At 38.8% G+C, this 1,935-nt stretch overlaps 1 long non-coding RNA gene across 1 annotated transcript in view; it reads left to right on the plus strand.

The window, feature by feature from the left end:
* The window catches only part of LOC113663422, a 1,346-nt gene extending 517 nt beyond the window's left edge, over positions 1–829 (plus strand). The window contains exons 1-2 of the long non-coding RNA XR_003445494.2: positions 1–404; positions 488–829. The exon at positions 1–404 is cut by the window's left edge and continues 517 nt beyond it. This is a non-coding gene — a long non-coding RNA (uncharacterized LOC113663422). The remainder of the gene's footprint in view (positions 405–487) is intronic.
* The last annotated feature ends 1,106 nt before the right edge of the window (positions 830–1,935 follow it).

The following is a 1,935-nucleotide window of genomic DNA, read 5'->3' on the forward strand; positions in this document are numbered from 1 at the left end:
AAAACAAAATGATCACCCAGTGCATCATATATCAGATGTGCTTGTGTGTATCATTGTAGAAAGCTCTCGATTGTTTCCCTAAACATCTTCATCACTTTTCTTATTTCTCTTTGGTTAGGAATCAGAAATGTGTTTGATTTCATGTGAAATTGGTTTGTCTCTTGACGTCACCTAATCCTTCCCACCCCGATGACAATATTTAACCATAATCCACTGTTAACCCTCATTTCACACCTTCCTGACACTTTACTAACACCGCTAGTACTCAAGAGTAGAGAATGGAACGAAATGTGGTTGGGCTGACTGGTGCAGCCCAAGCACCTACATACCTGGCTTGGTCCATCTTTAACACTCTATGCTGCTGTCTGCCTATTGGAATCATTGCAATCGTGTTCTCTTGCCGGGTAAGTCGAATATCATCAACTACTAAGGAATAGTTTTACTTATCTTTGGCAGGAAAAATTACAAAATGACATTTTCATTCTAGACTGACACGGCCAACAGTCTCGGTGATGGTGCGGTAGCTATGGCGCACTCCAGAATGGCAAGGAACCTGAATATCGCCGCACTGGTCATTGGGGTCATTTTTCTCATCATTTTCTTAAGCTTATTAAATAAACCACACAAAATGTAATACTTACGTATTACAAGCCAATCTCAGTGTTATGGCACATTGTATCTGGCATTGTACAATGGCACATTGTAACTGAATACTTTTTACACTTGGCTCAAATTATTATTATTATTTTTTTATTTTTTATTTTATTTTATTTTATTTTTACCCATTTCATTTTTTGATGTGAAACCATTAAAACAGTATTAAAACTAATCCTGGATTCATTTCATGACCAAAAAAAATTGTGTAAACTATGGAAAGTCTATACTGTAGATTGTATTAACCTTTGTTACAATCTTGTAATTTTTTTGGTCGTTGTCATAATTGTCAGAATTAATGTCTCAAATAATAAGCTTTTTATTAAAAATAAGTTTGTTAAGAAAAAAATGTTTGGCTCACATAAAGTCGTGTGTGTGTGTGTGTGTGTGTGTGTGTGTGTGTGTGTGTGTGTGTGTGTGTGTGTGTGTGTGTGTGTGTGTGTGTGTGTGTGTGTGTGTGTGTGTGTGTGTGTGTGTGTGTGTGTGTGTGTGTGTGTGTGTGAGAGAGAGAGAGAGAGAGAGAGAGAGAGAGAGATTTTGTGTGTGTGTGTGTGTGTGTGAGAGAGAGAGAGAGAGAGAGAGAGAGAGAGAGAGAGAGAGAGAGAGAGAAAGTGATTTTGTGTGTGTGTGTGTGCTGTGTGTGTGTGAGTGTGTGTGCTGTGTGAGTGTGAGTGAGTCTGCTGTGTGTGTGTGTGCGTGCGTGTGCATGTGTGTGTGTGTGTGCTGTGTGTGTGTGCTGTGTGTGTGTGTGTGCGTGTGTGTGTGTGTGTGTGCGTGTGTGTGCGTGTGTGTGTGCGTGTGTGCGTGTGTGCGTGTGTGTGTGCGTGTGAGTGTGTGTGTGCGTGTGTGTGTGTGTGTGTGTGTGCGTGTGTGTGTGTGTGTGTGTGTGTGTGTGTGTGTGTGTGTGTGTGTGTGTGTGTGTGTGTGTGTGTGTGTGTGTGATTGTGTATGTGACAAATAAAATGTAAATTTGACTTTTGAATGTAATAATAGTAGTGGATGTGTACTATTACTAATAAGTTCAAAATTCAAATTTAAATTTTATTTGCCACATCCGACTTTTCGAATTTTATATAAAAATATAAAAAAAGCAAAAATAGTAAATTACTCTGAGGTAGAGAATAAAAATAAAATAAAAGGTTCAAAATAAGGCACAAATGAGGTACAAGTTAAGAAGAAATAAATATACAAATACACTACATATAATACACACACACACACACACACACACACACACAGCACACTCCCACAGCACGCACACACACACACACAGCACACTCA

The sequence above is a fragment of the Tachysurus fulvidraco genome, chromosome 26, assembly GCF_022655615.1.
Source record: "Tachysurus fulvidraco isolate hzauxx_2018 chromosome 26, HZAU_PFXX_2.0, whole genome shotgun sequence".
NCBI classification, from domain to species: domain Eukaryota; kingdom Metazoa; phylum Chordata; class Actinopteri; order Siluriformes; family Bagridae; genus Tachysurus; species Tachysurus fulvidraco.